The 24,967-nt window shown below is 45.5% G+C and overlaps 1 long non-coding RNA gene across 1 annotated transcript in view; it reads left to right on the forward strand.

The window, feature by feature from the left end:
- The window catches only part of LOC125946735 (uncharacterized), a 169,583-nt gene that overhangs the window by 129,292 nt on the left and 15,324 nt on the right, over window positions 1–24,967 (forward strand). The window contains exon 2 of the long non-coding RNA XR_007467832.1: window positions 11,889–11,960. This is a non-coding gene — a long non-coding RNA (uncharacterized LOC125946735). The remainder of the gene's footprint in view (window positions 1–11,888; window positions 11,961–24,967) is intronic.

Raw genomic sequence — 24,967 nt, forward strand, 5'->3', positions numbered from 1 at the left:
TGTGAATCAAATGGCGTGCACAATCGTGTTCTTTTACGCTCACTGGACTGTGCAGGTATTCCCTGCGACGTTCAACACTAATGTTGAAAGCGCCGGCTGTACTTCATTGCCATTAGGCCACTTTCTTTTCCTCAGCTCATGGCTATTATTGAAAATATAATTCTATAGTCATTGTATTCAACTGGTGCTAACATATGGCGCCGAAGCTCGGGGTTTATTAAATAGCTAAAGAAGTTAAGGACCACACAACGAGCGATGGAACGAAAGAGTTGGAGGGCGATTCAACATACAGTTGAAGTCGGTGAAAGATAAAACCTTCCTGAGCGAGCTGGGGGTTAGATAGGGCCGAAGTCATTGCGTCACTATATACCGCGTCAACCCTTGCCTGAAGGGAGTCGGAGGAGCGTCGGACTTCTTTTACTGCACTATCTTCGGGATCGGTTTACATGTGTAAGGTGCACTATTTTTGGGATGGGCCCATATTTGGACGTATGATGACGTATTAATTAATTTTAAATATTTTCAGGGTTTTACATGCCAAAACAACTATCTGATTAGGAGGCACGCCGTTGTGGATGAAAGCGTCCTTGGCTTAATGGGCGCAGTATGTTTCTGGGAAAGAAAAAAAAAATCACAGTTTTGTTAAAGGGTGAAGCAATGAATGCGATACCAACATGCAATAACATTACACGAAGTAAGACTTGTAGATGTAGTGGCAGTACGAATTGCGTCAAGCGTAAGCTGACTAAGGAAACACACGTAATGTACCGTGCGCAGACACACATGAACAGAGAACTTGTTGACCGCGAGAACCATCGGTTAGAGCGACCGACAGGGTCTTGCCGTCGTTGTCGCCTTGCGTCGGCCTCGCGTTCCCGTAATGCGACATGCTGACGGCGATGTGCGGTACGATGTGCGTCCGCTTCGCGCTTTTGATTGGCAGGGTTTTGTCGACGTTATCACATAGCCTCGGCCTCCTTAGGCCACTTGTTTACACAGCGCCGCGTCTGGGCGTCTCCGGCGTTGAGCTTCAGCGTGCGCCATACACGCAGCAGCGCATTGCCTGGACCACTGAGTGGTCTTAGCGCGTATGCGGACCCGCCTTTCTTCAGTGCGATTAGTGTTTTGCTGGAGCTCCTCGGCCGGCGTTCTGACAACACGCGGGGGCATGTTTGCGCGATATGAGGGACGCCGTGTTTCCCTGCAGAAACCCCGCACCGGCAGGCACTACCACGGCTACTGCGTGTGGGAGAACGAGGGCACAAGCCAGCAAGGCATGCATAGACTGTGTTCCGGCATTGATCCGGCTAGAAAAGCCGTCTAACCTGAGGTCTTAGAATAGAGATTCTTGTGTGCACCAATCCGTGCGATTGGAACACGAACACGCCTTAACACCTTTCGCCACCTGACGTTCGAATTCTGACGCAAAAGAACATCGTAAGGTTACTGCGAGGAATGTTCTTCAGAAAACGTATTAAAACTTAAGTAATCAGTAATTTTATGTGTAAAATATCAACGACGGCGAAATATTGCGCGGATTGGTAATATAACTGATATAGTACAATAAAAGGCAGCAAGTGTCTCAAAGCGCTGGCTTGCACGCGGGAAATTCTTAAGGATGTTCTAACCCATTGCTCATGGCATGCACCCATGGCCTAATGGTTAGAGAATCGGGCTGCTGTGCTTAGGGGTCTTCTGTTCGAAATCCTGCCAACGAAAATTGTGCGCGTTACCATATATATATCCGGAGTCAGCTGAAGATAGAGTCTAGAAACATACCCGATACAGAAATGTCGTAACGTACTAAGCAAGGCTCTCTTTAAAATGATGGGCGTATACAACGTTAAGGGACAGGAACACAGCGTTGTGGATTAGAAAGCAAACAGAGGCAGCCGATATTATGGTTGCGATTAAGAGGACAAAAATTAAGTTGGTTAAACCACGTAATCTGTAGTACAGATAACCGGCAGTTTATTAGACTTACATAATGGGCGCCAAGAGAAGGGAAGCGCTGTCGAGGATGGCAGAGAACTACGTGGTGTGATGACATGCGTAAATTTGCAGGCATAGGATGGGGGTCAGCTGGCGCAAGACAGGGGCGATTAGAGATCGATGGGAGAAGCCTTCGTCCTGCAGTAGACGTAAAACAGGCTTATTATTATTTAAAAATAGAAGATTCTAGCCAATTTGATCGATTTTTACTGACCAAACTTCACAATAGCGGCGGAAATCAGAATTCTCGCCTTAATCATCCATAGAATATTTACATTTCACAAAATAAATTTTAATAATAATTTTAGAGAGAGAGAGAGAGAAACGTGGTCGGAAAGACAGGGAGGTTAACAAGGAAAGATTCTGGTTTGCTACCCTGCACTGGGGGAACGGGAAGGGGAAATGAAAGGTGGAAAATAATAATTTTAGGGGGCATTTTGTACATGCCCCCTGAAATTGCAGAAGTAATTCAGCCTCTACTGAAAGCACAACCTTTTGCTAGAAACTCTGTGCATCGCGCTTGTTTCGAGGAATAAGATTTTTATTAATCGGAGACCGTCGGTTGATGAAACACCCACTAGGCCACAGTTTACCGAAACCAGTTTTCTATAATCAGGTTTTCCTGCAATTTCTTGGCAAGCCCCTTGGCAAGCACCTTCTTGATAGTCTGAACGCGGGCCACATCAATTAGCGTATCCTGGAAGCACTATTCGCCTACGTGCTGCAGCGCCCGTGGCTTCTCCGGATAGCACCGCACGCGGGACGCTCGCATTCACAAAGAGCGCTGCGGAACCCTGTACTAAGGCCGCGTTTTTAAATAATGATTTGTCACTGACACCGCTGATGCAGCCTACAATCTCCTCTTCACTAAATGACCGCTGCACTGTCATAACACACTTCAAGGATGAGGAGGGCCACTGCAACCCCGCATAAACGTGAGGTGCTTCGTTTCTCTCAGTTGGTTAAAAGTGTTGTGTTATAAACACTAAGAGCTAATTGAAATGAAGAAAGTGTACCGCTTTTCTGTATTCCAGTACCCCATCCTCAAGACAAAAAAAAAGTAAAAAAAATATGTTATTGCAAAATGTTTGCGTAGGTTGCGGGAAGAAAGCAATAGTACACAGGCGGTGAACAGACATAAACAAACAATGTCCGGTATGGCCCCTGCAGTTAGGGCACGCTATCTGAGCCAGCCTCACCTCTCGGCGCCGAGCCGGTGGTGGTGAGCCAGGCGCATAAGTTATGCGCATTAACCCTTTTCACAGCCGGCCGGGCATCGCCTTCCATAATATTGACTCGGCTGGCACAGCTCCAATCACTGGCGCTGGGGGACACTGGCGGCGCGCGCACGCCGGCAGGGCCGCTCCCCGGCTTCCTGTAATCCTCGGCTTCCCCCTGACCCGAAAGGGGTACGCGCGCGCCACAATGGACACCGGCGCGCGCGAAGGGGTGGAGCCCCGGCGGGCGTAATTAATTGATCGGACCCGGACCTCCCTCCGCGCCTGGACGGCGCCGCGCAGCGCGTTAATTGGGCCGGAAGGGGTTAGAACCCGGCCTGCCCATGGGTTGGCACGTTCCTGCCAGAGGACGTCTCTGTCTGTCCGCTCGCTCGCTGCCAGGTTCGATTGGCGCGACTGACCAGCCCCGCGGTGACCCTCACCCTTGGGAGCTCGACGGGGACCACGGCGCTGACAGACTGACCAGTGGTCGCGGTTCCTTGTGTGCTCTCGCGGCTTCGATTACAACGCGGACGTGAGGTCGCGAAGAGCCGCGTGGTTCCTGACGATTGACCACCATCTCCCCTCCCGGCGCCCACTGTGGGGGGAAGAAGGGGCGGGCTGGCACAGCACGGCCGTCCTCGCTGTAGTTGAGGCTTAGTGTGCGTGCTCGAGATGGGCCTCCCCAGTTTTGCTGTTATGCATTTGATGCGTGCTATACTTCTGTGCACGCATTCATTCTCGAGGGAAGTCGCGCGCTCGCGGAAAAGGGCCTCATTCACGTTTGAATCTTTACGCTTTCGAAAAAGAAAGCGGGGAAAGTAGGGCTTGTTGGTAAATAATTTTGAGAAAGGAACAGCGCAAGACAAAAGACAAGGACGCTGAATTTCTACATAAAAAACAAATAAAAAATAGGTACATTTATATGATGCAATCTATGCAGTGACCACATATCAACGAGAAATTAAACACAAAAAACACAAAGTTGTCGTACTCATCAATGCTGATTTGAATACGTATAACTGCCATCAATCGCAAGAAGGCACAGCTGTTCATCAAATAGCGCCACAAAGGGCGCTGTCACTCAGCGCGAACCCAAGCGAGCTTTGTCGAGGCCCCCTAGATTTCTTGTGTAAACTGACTTTAATATTTTAAGAATCTTTGAAAGATGGCTGACGAGTGTGCGGCCTGCAGTGAGTCACCGATCACGTATTTTCGGCTCTTTCGATATGTTTGTTCTTCATGTTCGGCCACCCGTTCAGTCACACACCGCACTTTCCTATTCGGCCGATATACCTACCACATCATAATGGGACGCCGTAGGCAATGCCTTACAAGCAAATGGCGCGGAAATCGAACTGCTTCACAAGCACCCAACTTTGAACTTTGTGCCATGGAACGGCAGCTTATAACTGCAAAGAGTAGTAGCGTGTATTGATTTGCGTTTGTTGGTGACTTTATTTATTAATTAGTGCATAGTATGGTCGACCAACATAGTTGAAGTTCTCAATTCTCTCGCTTGCACGAAACAATCCGTTGACTTTGTCGACCACTCCGTGTTTTCAAAGCAATCGACTGCACCATCTGGACTCTTCGCTGTACCTTCGCATGCCAACTGGACACTACCGGCCCGAGGCATCCTTTCTTTGATGTCCATGAGTACAAGTGGGTGAGGTATTTTGCCTTTCGCATTGGAATGGCCGACTGCTATTTCGAGGCGCACGTTGAGCATGTTCTGTGTGACAGACCTCGATACAGTTTACAGAGACGATAGCACGCGACTGCGCCAGCTCGCGCTTATCGCCGACCATTATGAGGATAAACCATTCCAGAATTCCGACCTCATAAGCCATCGCAGCAGGCAGGGACGAAGACACTGCTACAATTCTTAAGGACAACAAAGCTCCACAAATGGCTGTTGGGCAAATTAGTGGTCATTGTGCTGCACAAGATTCTCTGCTGTGATCGTTTGCGCTGATCGTTACTTGCTGTGATTGTGTGCTTGTGCTCTCTCTCTCTCTATTTTCTTCGTATCTTTCTAGCTCCCCCAGCCCCGCAGTGCGGGGTAGAAAACGAGATTTTCGGTTCTGGTGGACCTGCCTATCTTTCTTCTTTGTTTTGTCTCTCTCTCTATACATTGTAAGGAAAAGTATATAGGAACCCTTTCACCTACCAGAACTTCCAGAGCTCTGCGGGTTTAAATTCACCCGAACCGGCTTCTTGAATTAAAAGCTTGAAGCTTGGGAGCCACTTTTCTAAGAAAACAACTTTTTTTTTTTCGGAGCCATTTTCGCAGGCATCAAAATCAATTTACAAGGGAAACTATGCAAGCCCCGTTAATAGTCCGCTTGAGTTAATGCTGCGCGAATAGGCCATCAGTGGGCCTCCCTTATAAAAAAGTGCGTGTTCTTAAAATTGATGGTGGTTGTGCAGATTCATAGCAGCAGCGATGTTCTTATCAATATGACGTTTTTGTTGTTGGTATATGGTGACTGGGTCTGGTACGTATAATTGCAGAATGTTTGCGAAATAAATCATTGTTAAAACAGCGATGCGCGCATCCTGTTTTTGTTCGTAGTCTGAGCTTGCGCTGTTTCTTTCTATGGCTTCTGCTTTTCGCTACAACTTCCCTGCTTGAATCTTTGAATTTCAATGGTCACGTATCTCTCTTTCTTATCATACGATAGGACATACTGCCGCTCCTACAATATGTCGCGTAAAAAAAGCAAACGATGTAACAAACGCTGCTGGCATGCGAAGAGGTACGCAGCTCGGCACACTGTGTGTTGCCATGGTGGTGCTCTCATAATAATGTTAGTGAGGCATGCATCTTGCTAATATTGAAAATATTCTTATCACCCATTAAGAATACCGAAGTAATAGATTATGCACCCTTCTTATTAATCTGTCAAAAAGGTCGCAGTTTTGCACTAAAGGCGAAGCATCAATGGCGATAGCAAATTAGTTGAGAGCTATACGGAGTACGGATAGTAGTTTTATCGGCTGCATAAACTTGGACACATTCGCTTACTATAACTGAATTAACAAACCTGGTGTCAGCGCGCACAAGCAAACATGAATAAATCGCACTCGACGACCGCAGACAACCGCTGTCAAAACGTTGGCGTGAGCAAGTGCAGCAGCAGCAGCAGCAGCAGCGAGCGAAGGTTCGTGTGGTCTATCGCTTCAACGCAAAACTGAGCGGCGAAAGCACAGCGCATACAAAGTTAAGAGCCACGGAGAGATCGATTTCAAGATACCATGCTCGCGACAGCCCGCAGCCACGCAAAGTACAAGTACACAGTTGCGGGCAGAGTAGAAGCCGCTCCCCCTTCCTCCCGCGCTGCCTTCCCGCTTTCTTCCTGTCGCCAGTTCCCCTTGGGCCGTTGGTGCCGTAGCACAACGTCGGCCCCATCCCTCCCTCCCATCCCCCCACGGCCTTTCGCGCGACTCGCGTTTGCTCTCCGCCGTGCGTTCGCTCTCCGTGAAAGCGTGCGTCCCTCGCGCTTTCACTTACACATACACCATACGGCGCGCGGCGACGACTCTATTGTGCTTGGACTTTATACGGAACCTCACGACGACGCCGACGCAGAAATCCGCTTGGAATGTCCATATAATTGCTATCGCAATAAAATGCGATTAAGGATACGAATGCTAAACTAAGACATGAAGTACTTCACGTTGTTTAAATAGAGACGCAGGTAACATAGTTGTTTGTTAACTGAACTGACGTCTTAGTTGTCACTTTTATATTAAAGTGAACACAGCCAGGCCACCATGCTTTCACATGACCTGAGAAGATTCCATAGCAATGCAGAACGAGCACCTGCGAAAGAAACTAGACTTTCCTTATGAAACATGGTTTTACGGCGCAATTTTAGTTGGGACACATCGAGATACACAGGACAAATGACGAAGTTCGGCGTTTGCCCTGTGTATCTCGTTGTGTTGTCTCTAAAATTGCGGGATAAAATCTTGTTTCACAATACTCGTAACCAACTAACTCAACCTATAGTGTCTTGAATATACTTTCCTTGTATTAGAAGCTAATGTTTTCTTTTCTTTTTGGCGCTTTCTACTACTTTGCCTTCTGATTTACGCATTGATTTACGAGATCGTCAAGTTTAACGTTTTCCTCAGTATTATCTGTCACACTTTTTTCGCCCTTATTTTTTTTTAAAACTTCTAGGTTCACCTCAATTCCTGTTGCCACCAAAATTCCTTTTCGCCACCGATGACGTATCTGTCTGTCCTCATTACCTAGCTCAATTATATCTGATTGCATCTTGAACCTTGATCGTGCTTCGAATGTGGTCGTTTCAAACTCCATCCTTCCTTGTGATTCTACAGATTCATCGTAAAATACACATTCGACACAGTGCGAAAAGACGGGACGTGAAGAAGGCAAAGATAAGACAGCGCCGACTATCAAATGAATTTTCGTGGAAGAGCAGACTATGTATAGGATGATAGCCAACTTGTTGGCGATAACCAAAAACAGGCAAACCACGGCAGCTTCAAGGCCTATGATACATCTAGCAACAATATTTCTCGCTTTGACGGGGCGATATTTGGCTTCCTTAGACAGGACTCTGCTTGTTTGTGAATATGATATGCGTCTCAATTATGTCTCTCGTGTTTTGAATGTGATATCTGCACGATATTATGGTATTATCAAAGAAAGGAACATACCCACATTCTCGGATACGCACAGGTAAGTTGACATTGCAATATTTTCTACAGCGTTTTTGTGTTCATTAAAGCGCACATTAGGCACCGACATATCTATGGACTCATGACAAAGGTATTCTGTAACATTGACAGCACAAGTTACAAATTGTTTTTTTTTTCGTTTTGTGTGTTTGTGTGATTTACTGGGAGGTGCAGACACGTGCACATATGTCGCATGTGGCCTTCGAGCATTCGAATGCACGAAGGCTACACTCTGAACGATGATACGAACGCGAACAAACAAGAACTCGCCTAACTTTCAATAATAATACATTTCGGCAACTTGGGTCTATTGAAAGTTATACATACTTCACTAGGATTGCTCCAGTTACTGCAGTCATAGCACTGGCTGTGGCGTTGAGCTGCTGAGCTCGAGGTCACAGGCCCGATACCGGCCATGGCGGCTGTATTTCGATAGGGGCGAAATGCAAAACTGGCGTGAACTTAGATTTAGGCGCATAGTAAGGAATTACAGATGGTCAGAATTAATCCGGAGCCCTCCACTACGGCGTGCCTCATAATCACATTGTGCTTTTGGCACGTAAAAGCCCAGAATTTCATTAACCCTTTGGACTGCTCTCTATGTATGCTTCGCCTTTCAACTTAGATGGTATCGTCTTGTTGCGCTGAAACCTTGATCTTGGAGTTACTTCCTGCTACATACATGAATTATGCTACTGGCCTCTTTCCACACTTGGCATTGTACGCTTATACCTTCTACACATTGCCTTTAACGCATTACATTCAACCGATATACCTGAACCAAGCTAATTGGTTCAAGCAGATGCCAAGAGGATCAATAGATGACAAAGTATCATTTACGAGAACATCCCTCGACGAAGTAGATACAGTAAGATTCCTGATGTTCGGCTTCAACTTTCCCGCTCCACCGCCAGACGCCGCCCCGGCACCCTCACTACGCAACATAAGTACCTCGGCAATATAAGTACCATGGCGTATACATAAACGCAGGAAAGACTTACTCTAGCAACCACCAAGATAATCTGACAAAAAGGGGAAGCGGAATGCAGCAATAATGAAACACAGAGCACTGTGGGGCCACATTAAGTATGAGGTGGTGCGTGGACTCTGGAAAGGAGTGATGGTACCAGCGCTAACTTTCGCAAATGCCAATTTGTTCTTAAATGCGGCTATCTTGTCGGGGTTGGAAGTTAACCAAAGATCGGTAGGCCGGTTGGCTTTGGGAGCCCACGGTAAAACCACAAAGAAGGCAGTGCAGGGTGACATGGGTTGGGTCTCTTTTGAAGTCAGAGAAGCACAGAGCAAAGTTAGTTTTGAAGAAAGACTCAGGAACATAGATGGAACTAAATGGCGGCAAAAGTGCACAAGTATCTGTACCTTAAAAGCGTGGACACAAAAAGTAGAAAGAGGTGAAGAAAGTTGCCAACAAAGTACACGATAATCGAAACTGTAAATAGACAGCCGGGAGTCATCAGAAAGAAAGTGAGAGAAATAGAAAGAGCGAATTGGATGCAAAGAATGGAAACAAACAAGACCATGGGGTTTTGCAAGAAATAGAAGAAAGAAATTATAAGGAAAAATCTGTACGATAACACAAAGGGCAGTTCCTTGCTATTTGAGGCTCGAGCCGGTCGCCTAAGGACCAAAACATACCGGAGCAATATTCGGCACTAGATGAGGCATGTGTATGCTGCAGTAAAGATCCGGAGACCACTCAGCACATCTTAATGGAATGCGAAGAGAAAAAATTAAGGGGTTTTACGTGCCAAAACCACGATCTGATTATGAGGCACGCGGGAACCGAGAACCGTAGTTAACGTACAACTTCTAGAAGCGCTTGGGTTTAAAGTGGAAGGAAACATCAACCGATCAGCCGTAGAGATAAGCAAGAGGGGATTAGAGCATTGGTGGAAAAAAAGCAGGGGAGAGACTGATACGACCTGATCTCCTAAAATCATAGGTAGTGGTACAAGGTAGATTTTGGAAAAAAACAAAAAGATTAATGAGAGGAATACAAAAATGCTAGATAAAGAACATGTATATTATACCTGAATAAATCAAGCAGGCTAGGTGTCACACACCCCGTGAATGAGGCGCCAACGCCGGGCAAAATTCCAAAGCCGACTTATGAGCTTCCAAAAATAACCCCATGAAAGCAAGGACAATTAGTTCGGGGCCCTCTGGTGCACCAGCGAACGCCGGTTGTGGTTCAAAGACCGAGTCAGAGCCCAGAGTTGTCAAAACACAACAAAATATATTCTTCAAACGAGGCAGTTACATACACACGTGCCCAATTCGGCTAGGCACACCACAATACAATTCAGATGGGTATTAACAAAACACTGGAAAATAATTAACGACAAGCACTAACACTCCAACACGTAAAGTACAGAATGAATAGGAACCCAAAGTGTCCAATCGTATTCACCCGTGCTGGTCTTGAGCCGGACGATCTCGGCGTAGCTCGAGGCAAATCTCGAAGAAGGAACTTCCGCAAATGCAGACGCTCGATGAACTCGTCGGTCAGCTTGCCGGGGAATCCCCTTCTTCCGCAGATGCTCGGTCTTCACGTCGCATCTCTTCACCAGTGCGGTCTGATCCCACTGCTGATCCCTGCACGGCGCTTTTATTGCCTTCGCCGGTGCTTCTCGAACCTTTGGTCGGAGTCGTGATCCCGTAGCATGAACAAAGCCTGGGAATCTTCTAGACATTTCTCGCGTTTTCAACCGCGGCCGTCGGAGCGTCGTCGAGGGGGGGTGGTAACTCATCCGTAGGCGCACGCTCACGCTGTAGTACTCCCTCTCTCTCTCTCTACTCGCCGTCTGAGGGTGTTCCGGCGCGCGTTCTCTCTCTATCCTCTCTCGTTACTGTCGCCTTCACTTATCTTGTCGAAGCTTCTAGACTCCGTTGGTCGCGTCGGCTGTCTGTGGCATACGCGCTCTCTCCCTCTGTCGAAGCTGCCGTGGGACCGGTTTGCTTCTTCGCTGGCTTGAGTGACGCGCGGCGCGCGCTTTGATTTAGAGCACTTTTGTGACACTAGGTGACTATTTGTCACCACCCCGTTTCAAAGGGAATGTCATTAAATCATCATCATCATCATCATCATATTCATCATCATACGACTCCCTAAGATAGTGAAATTAGAAATTCACGCGATGACGCACGCAGTGACAGATATTACTGTGCGCGACCAGTCGGTGAATTTGACCATCGACGAGGTGAAACGAGAAGAGACTTGCGTTGAAATCAAACCAGTGAACTCATTTCCGCGTTGTCGCACACAAATCAAGACATACAAACTGTTTTATTTTCGCGCAGGCAGGCGTTTACTTTAAATGAGTTTTATGTATACGCTTCCGCCAGCAGGTCTACTGCTGCAAAGAAATAAAAGCCGAGTTTTTTAAATATGTCGAGCGACTTCTCAATTTCCATTTTCTAAATTCACAGTTTTCTCCTCGCTCACATAGATGCCGAAAGCTAAATGCTGATGTGAAAATCTTACCTAAAGCAAGAGCTTGTCGACTAAGACTTTGCATATTGAGAGCTGAGCTTAGTGAACCCAGTTCCTGTTTCTCCGCTATAGGGGGTGCACTTCGTAATGACCTGCACGTTTGTTATTATAATTAAAATTTCGCTCAGTGACAAACATCTATGTGTATCACAGATGCGCGAAATCTGGGTAACTTCATTGTTGTATTAATTCGAGAAGTGCCTGTCCAGATTTGTGTTTATCTTGGGAGCAGTCACTGTCGCCTGCCGTTTGTTAAAATATACATTCGACTTATCCAGGTTATCTGAAGGTTATCTGATTGCTTCCAGGTAAATTTTGGACCTTAAGCTAAAAAAACACGAGTTTGTGATCCTCGATTAGTTGTTTTAACAAATCCGCTGTTTGTAAATGTGCGGCCATCTAACAGCCGTTCAACGAATGAGAAGTAAGTTGCATGTCTTGATGTTGTGCAGGAACCACTTCAAAAGTCGATGCCTTCGAGCTAGATGTCCCAGCATTTCTCAATACTGTCCTGGATGTTCAAGGTAGATCTGTAATGTTGTTATTATTATTATTATTATTATTATTATTATTATTATTATTATTATTATTATTATTATTATTATTATTATTATTATTATTATTGTTGTTGTTGTTGTTGTTGTTGTTGTTGTTAGTGTTGTTGTTATTGTTGTTGTTGCTGCTGCTGCTGCTGTTGTAATTGTTGTTGTTTTGTTCCTATTAACATTACTACATGCAAAATATAAATCCGAAACAAAAGAAAGAAAAGCACTAGCAGTTATCTCCTGTAACGAGCGCCACGCCCACCAGCAAAATAGCATAACGAAAGAAAGGGGAAGCAAAACAAGAGAGAGAGAGAGAGGGAAGTGTAGGGGGGAGGGGGGAGCAAATCAAAGCACATTCCATCCCACACAGATAGAATATGTTTACTAAGATGAGGGACAATTTCTGTGACTGAAAATAATTCCACAGCAGCCGCGTCGTCCTCGTATCGACTTGAAGCTCGACCTTTTGAGAAAAGAACTTAGTAGACGAGGATTGTGAAACACTAAACTGTTGGAACTTGCTCATCAGCACAGAGCGACGACTGCTGAAAGTGGGGCATATTGTGCAAGCAAGTTCTGCGAGTGCAGGAGCGGGAAGGCAGGAACGGCAGGGAGGCCAACCAGACGCACGTCTGGTTTGAATACCCTACGCAGGAAAAACGTTTAACGAAAAACAAACGATGCACAGAGAAACAGAGAGAAAGAGCGAGGGAGAGAGGCACCAGTAGTACCGGCACGTGGGGCTGCTCAATTCACCCACAATTGGTCGTTTAGGCCATGGGACGCAATAACGTAAAGCTTTTCCAGTCTGATTTTATTGTAATCTCCCGACGTCAAATTTACGTAAACGCCGACGAAAGCACGGGCAGAGACCGACATTGTTTTTTTTTTAACAGCCCAATGAAACAGTCTCCTCGTTTACAGCAGGTTCCTTCTTTTGTTTTAAAGCGAATAGAAACGGCCTACCGTGACTGGCTTACCTTATGTAAATGACTGACGAGAGGCGAGCAACGCGCACAAAGTGAGCGTGTTTAGGTAAGCTGAGAAAACGTAGGTCACCGGGGGAGGAAAGTTACACCGGTGTCTTCGAGTGGTCCGAGCGGCGCTAACGTCATGCCGTTACGCCGGAGAGGAAGGGCTGAAGAGAGTGGTGCTGGCGTTTCCGATTGGTTAGCTTTCCCTTGCTTAGCTTGCGGTGGCGGCTCGATGATCGCGGCGGGGTTCAACGGGGTGCTAAAAATGCCGCCAAGATGGATCCTCAGCGAAGAAGAGTTGCCATGGGGCGACGTCGTGTACGTGCCGGAAAGGCTGGGCAAAGTTTTACTTCAAGAGGGGTGCCAAATGGCAGTCACAACTGGACCATATAAGAAAGTTCAGCGCTCCGCGTCACTAAGCGGACCGTCAGAGCAGCCATCTTCGACTGCTGCGATAACAATTACTTCGAGAATGACTTCGTCAATGAATCTTTCGGGGCGGTGTGCGCGATCGGCTGTGGTTCCAGTCGGACAGTCAGTATACCAATAACCTAGAAAGAACATAACTGGCATCTTTGATTCTTCTACCAATTCATTTGCCTTTACTCATCCAAAACATTGCAGAACGAATTCTTTTTTTTTTTCTTAGGAGGTCCGCGTAGCAACTTTATTTTGGACAGACGCACTTAAAAAATTAATAACTGCTTTCTACTTATTATTTCCGAACGGTTCAATCCATAAGTGGTTCGAATACATTTCCAAATAGAAGCAAGTAGTCCAAGTGTTAAAACCGTAGCGACATATGCGTTGATTCCGTATCCAGACAATATGTAGTTCAGCACCCGCAAGATAGCAGCCGCTGTGGAAACTACGGATCGGGTCTACGAGACACGTTTTATTTACTTCTGTCAGTATAGCGCCGCGGAATGAATTGAGGTCCCGGCTACTGCGATGAGCTTTCGATAGAGTATTGTGTTGGCTGCAATCAAGCGGAAAACCACGAAAGAGTAGAACGAGGTAAGCAAACACCATTTTACGTAACTTCGATGCGGGCGGGCGCAGGCTAAATAAGTGCGTGGTGCTTCACTTATACTATATTCTAATTGTATGTATGTATGTATGTATGTATGTATGTATGTATGTATGTATGTATGTATGTATGTATGTATGCATGTATGTATGTATGTATGTAAGCATGCATGTATGCATGTATGTATGTATGTATGCATATATGTATGTATGTATGTATGTATGTATGTATGCATATATGTATGCATGTATGCATGTATGTATGTATGTATGTATGTATGTATGTATGTATGTATGTATGCATATATGTATGCATGCATGCATGTATGTATGTATGTATGTATGTATGTATGTATGTATGTATGTATGTATGTATGTATGTATTCTTTATTTCCAGAAAACAAAATACAGTATTGCGAAGCGAAAATGGGGAAAGAAGCTGCTCGTGGCAGCTTGACCAGCCCCAAATTGACGCTTGATGTACCGTTTCAAAATTTATTTTTATTGCGATAGCAATTATATGGACACTCAAAAGCAGATTTCTGCCGTCGGCGTCGCCGTCGCCGTCGCCGTCGCCGTCGCCGTGAGGTTCCGTATGACGTCAATGGAGATGAAATCGTGACCGCGCGCCGCCGAACGCTGTATGTGCGAGTGAAAGGGCGCGAGGGACGCGGTCTTTCACGGGGAGTGAACGCACGGCGGAGAACAAACGCGCGTTCTGCGCCGTGCTTTCTTAAGGGCTGCAAAAGTAGGCGTCTCTTTCCTCCTTTACAATCACCATATATGTAGAGCAAACGCGCCTTCTTCCGATGCGCGAGAGGCCGTGGGGGAGGGGGGGAAGGGGGAGGGAAGGGAGGCGACGTTTAGCTGCGGCACCAAGTGCCTATTTATATCAGAGGCTCCGGCAACAGTTACCAACGCCGCACGCATTTTCAGCGAACGCGGGCAAAACGCCGACGGCGTCGACAACAGTTCTGCGCGTTGCCGGTGCTGCTGCATGTCCAAGTTTATACAGCTGATAAAGCTAACATCATTACTCTGTATAGCTCTCTACAAATTTGCTATCGCAATTGATGCTTCACCTTTCAGGTGAAACTGCGACAACTTTTTTTTTTATTATAAGCAAAGAAATTTGTTCTCGCAAATGGCTCTGAGCAGCCAGAACCAGAGCGATCGGCGGGCAGCCATCTTCTATTCCTTTAGGGATGAGGCAGTCTCCGGCTATTAAAATTTTTTTTAAATTAGGCATAATAATGCATCTTTAGTGCGTACACGTCCCTTTGGCGCGGTGAGTGTTCGCGTTTTCGTGACGTCGTGTGACGAAGAGTCGAAGTGGGCGTGGCCCTAAAAATGTTGACCAATCGCGGAGGGCTAATGGCGGAAACCGATTAGAAACAGATTGGAATATCTTTACGTTATAGCACCGTTGTACATGGATGCAGAGGAACAACAAGACACAAACATAGAGCTATTGTTACTTCTTTACGTTCATGTACTAGTTTCTCTAGACTAAAGGCCTTCATGATGACGTATCAACAAGCCCAACTCACAACCCCGCTAGGCAAGTCGATTTTAAAAATTGTAGCAGTGCCCGCTTTTCTCTATGAGCCGGCGACGCGGGCGGCCATGGTTCAAGAATGTTTGTCTCCGAAAATTGTCTACACTTTAGAGTTCAGCCGGTTCAACACAGACTCAATAATTTGTGTCATAACGAGCACAACAACACAAGTGTTCAACTGTCTCTTCACGGCTTTCTGAGTTGCACATAGACAGGCTGTCATTTCAATGAGGAAAGAGTAGGCTTTAGTAAAAGCCACGCATAGCCAGAGGTGGTACAATAAAGTCGCGGAGAAAGGACGGTGACATTTGCAGCTTCAACGAAGAGTCAAGTCTGTGGATTCGACAATCACAGATAGCATGATTCCAGTAAGCTTGCGTCTTGGTATCACCAAGCAAGCGAAAATTTCTTGCAGCGTCCGTTCGTGACAAGGTTATGTGGGAACTGTATTATCTGATCGGGCAGCACCGTCATCAAGGTCGCTACTGACGATGCCACAGAGTTTGATAGAGTAGTTATCTAATGAAGAATAGAAATTTCTTGTATGGTCCTGCGTCGTAAGGATCTCAAAAGCTGCCTCCAACTCACAAAACACGACCCACATTCGAAGTTGCCCTAGCGTGATGTGTTTGACTACGGCACGTAGGGCGGCAAGTTCTGTTACTGCAGGCGGCGTTATTATGGGGTGTAGGGCAGGATTCTCTGGATGCAAGTTTATACGTGTGTGGACGTTGAGAGTGGCAGAATATAAGTAGCCAGGCATTGTCAAAATTGCACAAGTATAGAGCGGTGTTTTTTTTTTTTTTCTGTGCCGTACAGATAAAAAAAAAGCTATAAGCGCAGCAAACGTGGCCTTTTCGCAACGGAGTTACTAGGTGAAACGGACATATTTTGACACTAATAACGTGAACTACGGAAGAATAATTAGAAAAAATGATTAATTACCTTGTTTCTGAGTGCCTGGGGGACATTTGCTAAATAGCAAATTTAGAGGCAGTCGCATTTTCATGCAACACCGTTTTTTTAAATCTTCAAATTCGCAACTAATGCGAGATTTTCATAATAAAATTTCAAAGCTCAATTGAAGCAACATTGAAAACGGGGGCGTTCTGCTGCTACGTCAAACGGCAACGCCCCGTAAAAAAAGTGGGTGACGAAGTTTGAATCGTGGCATGTCGCGGCAAATCCTGACACGGCATAATAGCCGCACAAGCTTTCCAAGCAAAGCATGCCGTATCAGTATAGCTGCCGTGACGGGCCGAGACATTTAGTTTCAACGTTCGTCGTGCTTTTATTCACGGGCGTTCCCGTCTGATGTGATAGCGGGGCCTCCTTTCCTGCGCTCCCGGCAAGCTCGGTTCCAATATAGCCTGGATTAACCATATATAGCGGCGAAGCATAGGGGAAGTTAACTGCTATGTTTAATTGAAACGTAGAAATATTGGGACATAAATATAGGCTGATGATGATGATGGTGATGATGATGATGCTTATGACTATGATGATGATGATGATGATGATGATTATGATGATGAAGCTCACGTATTACGCGACACCTGCAGTTAAAAGGGCATTCCACGACCACCATCTTGGCCGTGAGTGCAGCTGGCTAACACTCCCACGACTAATCTAGTAAACAAATACTGAAAATGTGGCCGGACAGATCACGCCGTGGTGGATTAATTTGTCAAGCACCACACGCGTATTGCGGGGGATGTGGGTTCGGTCCCCACCTGCGGTAAGTTACGCTTCGTCTTCTTTCATTTCCCTTTACCTAATTATTTCTGCATTTCAATTCAACATAACAATTAACTTTCCCTATACTTCCTGTATCTTCGTATGCTGTCGCTTAGTATGGTTGTGACAACAAAAATCAAGCCCCCCTCGTATTTATTTATTCTTCTTGGTGACATATATATACAACTAATCAAAACTGTGCCAGGTATTGAGCGGAGGCTCATGCGCCACGTGCATTGCTTCCACCAGGTTGCCGGAAATCGAAGCCGAACTAGATTTCATTTGCTTGACGTGTTCTCCGCTTTATTTATCAAAGTGAAGAAAGGAAGGGCGGCGTGCTATACTGGGTGATTACTATAGGCAGCGGACTAAAGTGCGTTGCCCCTCGACACGCGTGTCAATAAAAGGCTTCGCCTGTATCGGGCTGCCAGCGCGTGCTTTCCAAAGCCGGCGTCAGCAGACAACGGATCAACGCCATCACTCGCTCGACCGAAGATCTCTTTCTTTCCTGCCCAGGAGCGCACACCGCTGAAGACCATATCGCGTGTTCCGCGGCCGACGACGACGCCACTGCCGCTGCAATTTGTTGGACTGCTGTTGGCGCACCGCCGAGAGCGAGAGAGAGAGAGAGAGGTGCTGTTGGTGGGGGAGGGAGGGAGGTAAATCTTTTCAATATGGCGTCCTCCCTAACGAGCGCCATCGTCTTCAGGCTCGCGCGGCCGCCATATCGCCTCCTTCATTTCCCGTGAACGCCCGCCTGCCTCCTCTCTCAGCGCCACGACATTTCCCCTCGTCTGCGTGTCGGTTTTAATTTTCACCTGAAGCAGCGACTCAGGCCGCCAGCGCCATGACGCCAGCAGGGACGCCTGCCAGGAAGGAGCCTTTCTAGGGAGATGGGGAAAGCCACTCCCTATTTTAAATGCGTTCAGATTATGTGTCCGGCGCAGTCGGGGCTATCGTTCTCTCCTCACACCCGATGGCTCCCTCTCATCCTACTGGCAGTCGCTGTACGAACGCTGTGAGCAAATCCCCGCCTCACATCCACGCGGAGCAACCATCCTCATGGGCACGGGTAGTTTGCTTAGAGAAGGCTCTTGCTCCACCTTTTCTTACCTTTTCTTTTTTTTCTTGCCCTTATATCGCGGTATTCTCTCTCCTTTGCAGGCGCCTTTCTTTGTGTTGTTTGTTTCCCGCGCGCGCGGACCCCTGTGTCTCTTGGAAAGCCCTCCTGTGTACGTATCGATTCACGAAGCTACATGCAATAAAGCGGAGTTCCCCGCACACACGCCTGGACGCCCGCTTCCTCCTTTCATTCGACCAATTCCACTTTGCGAAACGAAGCTTAATTCTTCCGAAGGTTTTGTTCGCCATCGTTGCTTCTGTTGGTGCTCAGACCCTTTCTTCGTGCCGCTGCATTTACTGCCGACAGCAGTCGCTCTGTTTACCGTCGGGATCTTTAAGAGATCAGCCTGATGAAAAAAAAAAATGCCATCGCAGGAGGAGAGATTTCTGCACTTTTATTTCTTCACCTTTGTAATAACTGCGGAGTTTATTTTCGACTACTAATCCTGTGTGGTATACTTGTTCCTCTCCTACAGGAAAAGCTTCGCAAAAGCTTTCCACATAAAAAAAAAATGGTTATGTTTATTGTTGGCACCCCTGCTAAGAAATTCGTCTAGCACTATTCAGCTCTTCGTATATTTCACAAATGTGATGAATTTGTATGTACCTTAAGTTGTCAACTCTGATGTCACGGTTGCCGTCTTCCCAGTTTTTGCGATAGAGAGACATGGCATTGCACACAATTTTATTTGAACCTACTGCGCGCTCGAACGGCCCTTGCAGGAGTGGTTACAGAGGTGAAAAAAAAAGGCAATCATGAACAGAAATGAATGGTTTGAAATTCGGTAGCAAAAGATGCCACGGTATTACAACACTCAACCCTGTTAGGTAAGCTGTTCCAACAAGAGATTGCTGAGGAGAATAATGAGTATTTGTTTGTGTGCTAACGCGGCTTGAAGGTTGTCGAATTGTTTCACTGTGGTTAGTTCCTCATGAGTGTAAGAAAGGGTCAAGTAAATACCTACACTGTGGAATTTTGAATTGGCCAAAATTTCTCTCTTGTGTGTGTGTGTAGTGTGTGTGTAGTGTGTGTGTAGGATGGTGGCAAGAGAAAGCTGTAACAGCTTAAAAGCGCCAGAAAAATAATATATGAAATTATATAATACCTTGATTTTTTCCTAATTAGGCTGCTTGAAAAGACATCCCTACAACCGGTCAATGTAGCTCTTTTCTCATGGATGTAGTTCTAATATTGACTGTACCTACAATTGAGTATTATTCCAGTTTGGTGTGTGAGTTCACGAATAAATACCAGTAATATTCGTTCATGAAATCATATAACGAATTAATAACTGACAGAGTGCATTTTATACACCAGTTTCGGTAAGATTTTCGAAATGCCAACTGCAACATTTCACTTTGTCTAACTTGGTAATAAATGAGTGGAATATACAACTGAAACAACCTTCACAAAGCTGCCGGCCTGGTAAATGGTTTATTGTCTTATTAGCAGCCCTTTCTCGGCACCTAATCAGACGATGCGTGCTCATGGGGGTTAGCGGATATGACGTAAGTCGCAGTATGTCCACTCCGAGATCAAAAACACCTACTTCCGCGAGACTTTCGTGATGCATCCACACATTTTTGAACCGTAAAATCTTATACCTAGACGTTTCTGCATACACACTACCTGAATCGAGGCTTGTCACGTGACCCAAAATTTTGTTGCAGTTGGCCTTTAACTAACTGTAAAGAACAGTTCGGTAGAGGTAAAATCAAGAAACCGTCTCCACGACAGAGAGTTAAATATAAAGGCTTGCTCATGCAGAAAAGAAAAGAAAGAAAGAAAGAAAGAAAGAAAGAAAGGAAGGAAGAAGGAAGGAAGAAAGAAAGAAAGAAAGAAAGAAAGAATGAAAGAAAGAAAGAAAGAAAGAAAGAAAGAAAGAAAGAAAGACAGACAGACAGACAGACAGACAGACAGACAGACAGACAGACAGACAGACAGACAGACAGACAGACAGACAGACAGACAGACAGACAGACAGACAGACAGACAGACAGACAGACAGACAGACAGACAGACAGACAGACAGACAGACAGACAGACAGACAGACAGACAGACAGACAGACAGACAGACAGACAGACAGACAGACAGACAGACAGACAGACAGACAGACAGACAGACAGACAGACAGACAGACAGACAGACAGACAGACAGACAGACAGACAGACAGACAGACAGACAGACAGACAGACAGACAGACAGACAGACAGACAGACAGACAGACAGACAGACAGACAGACAGACAGACAGACAGACAGACAGACAGACAGACAGACAGACAGACAGACAGACAGACAGACAGACAGACAGACAGACAGACAGACAGACAGACAGACAGACAGACAGACAGACAGACAGACAGACAGACAGACAGACAGACAGACAGACAGACAGACAGACAGACAGACAGACAGACAGACAGACAGACAGACAGACAGACAGACAGACAGACAGACAGACAGACAGACAGACAGACAGACAGACAGACAGACAGACAGACAGACAGACAGACAGACAGACAGACAGACAGACAGACAGACAGACAGACAGACAGACAGACAGACAGACAGACAGACAGACAGACAGACAGACAGACAGACAGACAGACAGACAGACAGACAGACAGACAGACAGACAGACAGACAGACAGACAGACAGACAGACAGACAGACAGACAGACAGACAGACAGACAGACAGACAGACAGACAGACAGACAGACAGACAGACAGACAGACAGACAGACAGACACAGACAGACAGACAGACAGACAGACAGACAGACAGACAGACAGACAGACAGACAGACAGACAGACAGACAGACAAAACGTCTCTATAGCTTGGCGCACAATTTTATCTTTACCTTTCAGCAGACATTTTCTGTGGGGAAAAGGTGATCTAATGTCGCATCACTTTCAGTGCTCACTGATTGTCTCTTCGACTGAAATTCAGTAACGCAATTAATTTTGCAGAGTAGACAAGCGTTTCTGATGTCTTCTTGATTTTTTTTTATCTGCATGTGTTTATTTTTTTTTTCAAATTTAGCCGTAATCACTGGGCACATGGATGGCCGCTGTTTTGAAGAATTACATGTATTTGTGATGAAAACTGAAGACGACGAAGAGGTAGAGAACGCGTGAGGCGAAGGCTCGCTCTGGCGCCATCTTTGACCAATTATTTCAATAAACCGCAACCGGCGGACGCAGTTGCTTCGTTCCTTACAATTCACGATAGTGAAAAGGAATGCCAGTTGTTATTTTCCGAATTGCTTACGGGCGCCGCCGCTGAGTTCTATATTCACTATAGCCTCTTAGTGTGCGCCTCCTGAGGCTAGAACCTCCTGAACCTTATTTGTAGGACAATCAACGAGTAAAACGCGTTACCCCACGATTCTTATCTTCCCTCTCCTGCTGTGTAACAAAGAATATGAAAGATTGTCAATGTAATTTGGTTTTCTTTATTGGTGTGTGCTCTGTTCTGTTCATTTATTTTTTATTTTTTTTGCAAGGAAAATGTTTTTGTCGAACTTATTTTTGAAAGCCCTCTATTGATTGGACCCTTAAGAGTTCGAAATACTCTATTATTTATTTATTTATTTATTTATTTATTTATTTATTTATTTATTTATTTATTTATTTATTTATAGAACACCAAGGGCTAGAGCACTAGTACTATAACATTAAATGAAATGAAACTATAAGGAAATGACAAGACAATACAATACAGCAACTTAGCCTGGAACCAATTATTGAGAACTTGAGTTTCAAGTGATTCCGCAGAATTCAGATAGCGAAAAGATTCTTCGATTGTTCTGGGAAAAAAAGGAGAACTTAAAAGGGTTGTCCTGGCAAGGTAAGGACAGAGAGTAAGAGGGTGGGAATAACGGGTTTGTCGGGATGCCGAAAGAAAGAGGTATCGAATCTAGAGAAAGTTGATGGTTTAGTTATGGATAAAGAAATTTCAGACGAAGTATGTTTCGCCTATTTTGAAGGGTGTGAAATCCGTTAGCGCGCAATAACTCGATTACAGACTCCTCACAATCGCATTTCAAGAAAACAAGAAGAATGGCTCTTCTCTGTATTTTATGAAGGGCATTACCGCTAGTTTTAGTGAACGGACCCAAAAGAACCCAAGAATATTCCAGTTCGGGTCGAATGAAGATTACATAAGCTAATGACTCTATATAAGGGATGCATCTTTAAGCTTATGGCGCAGTAGACATAGTTTTCTAAAAGCAGGAGAGGTAGCATTACTAATATGGCTATTCTAATTATTATTGTTAACAATTGTGATTCCATGATGCTTATATTCGTTGACCTCAGTCAAGATTTCTGGGTGACTGAAGTCATAAAAAAATTCAGTTTTTTTTCCTAGTTATACGTAAAAGCATAGAATTATCAGAGCCGAGTTTCACCCCTCATTTGTTGCTGCACGCAAGAATATCGTTCAAGGCTAAATGAAATGCTAGTTGATTACTAGGTGTATTTATGTATTTAAAAAATGATACAATTGTCGGTACACAGATGAATATTAACGGGGTACCAGTTACGTCAAATATGTAATTAGAGAAAATACGAAAAAGCAGCGGGCCAAGCACGCTGCCCTGAGAAACGCCAGAGGTGACCGGAGCAGGACAGAGGGCTGTCCATCGAGTACTACGTAGTAGTTGCCACCCGTTAAATAAGCTGCAACCTAGGATATGAGCAAGCTAGGGACAACAAGGAGTTCTCGTTTGAACATTAGTTTGGCGTGAGAAACTACATCTAAAGCTTTGCAAAAATTCAATTACATTTTGTGTCATACTCATTAACAAACTGCTTAGTTGCAGCAGGACGGTAAAGACTAGCTTCAATTCTCGGGGATGATGTCCGGTCGCCACAGCTTTGTGTTATCCAATGGTGCTGTTGATTTAAAAAATAATAGGACGAGTAGAGTGCTTATTTCGTCTGTCTGTGACTGTAATTGCGAACTGAGCGCATTTCATGTTTTCCATAGTGTGCGAGAGCACTGGTACTGGAGCATTCATAAGAAACATTCAGCTTCGCCTGATGCAGTTTACTGCTGTGCTTGCATAGAGCCCGTGAACACTGTTGTTATATAAACAAAGCTCTCCCCACCACGGATGAACTCATTGTCCATTAAGCATGACTTAGTCATTTGTCATATTTCTGTTTGTCATTAATTTTAATCGGGATCAATGAATATCAACACGGTGAAGAACAAAGCCGCTGTAGGTATAGTTCACCAAACTGCGATTAAGGCTGACTACAAAAGCTCTTCGGGACACCTCCTGGTCCATAAACAGTATCTCATACGTTACATTCGTTTTTTGTAGCCTCCATCATACCACCTTGTGAAACAAAAAGACATATACATGTATATAACAGAATCTGTAATGGATGACATCCATGCAAAATTAGCGCGAACACCATAGTCACGGTGACACACAAGGTTGATCACGTTGACGTTGTGCACATTTTACAGGAACTGCAATAAAACTAAACATTTTATCTCGTAATATCGTAGACGTGTTACAGAGTGCATTGTTCTCCTTCGCAAACTGAAATAGTCGAAGATGCACTGTGAATTTAGGGGGATATCAAGCAGATTGCTGTCGATGTTAATTTGTAATGAATAATATATATTTTTGTCGCCGTGACAGATTGAAGGCATACTAATGCATTTCTTACCTTAAAAAAAGCTTTTAGGATTATATCAGTGAAATTACGCGCCGTTGATAAAAAATTATTCAGGAATTAAGGCATTCTATAAATATTGCTGCACGCACAATCGATGATAAAGGTCAATGTAAGCGAATACCTTTGCGGACTGCAGAAAACAAATGAACACGCGGTGGTCAATACTTCCGAAATATAAGGCTAACGTGGATATCAGTGTTTAATGATGGCGCCCTAATGATTATCGTCCACATATAGACAGCATGACAGCGTGACTGCGAAGATGGAGTCGGCGTGACAAAGACGATGCAACGACGATGAAATAACGATGATGGATATGATGACAATGCGACGAGGGTGGCAGCATGACCAAAACGGCATAACGACAACGCAATCAGAACAGCGTGGCGACAATGGCGTGACAACGGTGGGGCACCTCCACTTTATTCTCCACTGGTTTATTCCAAGGGAGGCCGGATACTCTTCTGACAATTTGATTTAAATCATACCTGACCCCACGTTCTGTGGGAGTCGGTCTAAGCGAAGCCACGGTGAGCCGGCAAGACGAAACAGAACATCTCGATAAGAGACGCGCAGCAGACTTTGGCCACGAAGGCACCCCTCAACCGTCAGCCCAGGCGACGGAGCAACGCGACAGCGTCACCACCGACCACAGCCGCTAACCTCCCGGCTCCACAAAGCTCTGATGCAACAGCCACGTGCGTCTCAAAGGGCTGGTAGACGTGCAGCGACGAAGGCGCCCCGCTACTTGGTCGCGCGAGAACTGGTGCCGTCAACCGAGAAAAATCTGGCCACCGACGACGTAAACCAGGGTGCAAGATACAAAGTAGCATATTCTCTTTAAAAAATATTCACTAACCTT

The sequence above is a fragment of the Dermacentor silvarum genome, chromosome 1 (genome assembly GCF_013339745.2).
Source record: "Dermacentor silvarum isolate Dsil-2018 chromosome 1, BIME_Dsil_1.4, whole genome shotgun sequence".
Classification (NCBI taxonomy): Eukaryota; Metazoa; Arthropoda; class Arachnida; order Ixodida; family Ixodidae; genus Dermacentor; species Dermacentor silvarum.